Raw genomic sequence first — 1,109 nt, 5'->3', positions numbered from 1 at the left:
GGGGGGGGGGGGGTGTAAGAAACTACTGTTATACATATGAACACATTCCAAACATCCAAACGTTGTGTTGACTCAGTTTTGAAACGCTAATGTATCCTAACAAGCCACCACATTTCAGACTTTTCCAGACACGGTTATTTTGATAATCAATGAATGGTTATAACCCAGGATCTCACGCCTGCCAAACAAGTCAGTAGTGTTCTTTTATTTACTGAAATTCCATCATTTTAGTTATTACCGTAATCTTGTTGTCAGTGGTGTTTCATTTCTACGGTAATTTCTTAGTTATTACTGTATTCTTGTTGTGTGACATAGACATAGACGCAGAAAGAAAGAAATCCCTGCGCTACGGAGATTAATACAGGACTAGTTCCTAAAACATTTTTTCCAAATGTTTTTGGTTTGTTATTATTATTATTATGATGAATTTTCCAGAGGGTGCTGCAGCAGCCCATACTTCCAGCAGCTGGACACACACTTGACTGACATTATATTACACATATTACACATATTATGTCATATATATAATATTAATATAAATTATGTAATATAATCATATCATATATTAATATAATAGTATGTCATATGTCATATAATCTTATAATGTAATCATATTTAATATTAATTTAATATGATGTAATATGTAAATATTATATTATGTTTGATAATGATGAGGTCAGTAAAACCTGGACATTCTGCCCCTCTCACTGGGTTCCATAGACCCTAACTCACACCACTGGGTTCCATAGACCCTAACTCACACCACTGGGTTCCATAGACCCTAACTCACAACACTGGGTTCCATAAGACCCTAACATCACAACCTGGGTTTGCCAAGACCTCTAACTCACAAACACTAGGGTTTCCATTAGACCTAACTCACAACACCTGGGAAATTCCATAGTAACCCTAACGCACCAACACTGGTTACATAAGACCTCTCGCTAAACTCACAAACATCTGGGTTCGCAAGACCACTAACTTCACAACACTTGGTTCCATAAACCTCACAACACTGGGTTCCATAGACCCTAACTCACAACACTGGGTTCCATAGACCCTAACTCACAACACTGGGTTCCATAGACCCTAACTCACACCACTGGGTT

This window comes from Salvelinus sp. IW2-2015, unplaced genomic scaffold (genome assembly GCF_002910315.2).
Source record: "Salvelinus sp. IW2-2015 unplaced genomic scaffold, ASM291031v2 Un_scaffold3174, whole genome shotgun sequence".
In the NCBI taxonomy this organism is placed as follows: Eukaryota; Metazoa; Chordata; class Actinopteri; order Salmoniformes; family Salmonidae; genus Salvelinus; species Salvelinus sp. IW2-2015.
The sequence above is the reverse complement of the archived record's forward strand: the minus strand, read 5'-3'. Positions refer to the sequence as shown.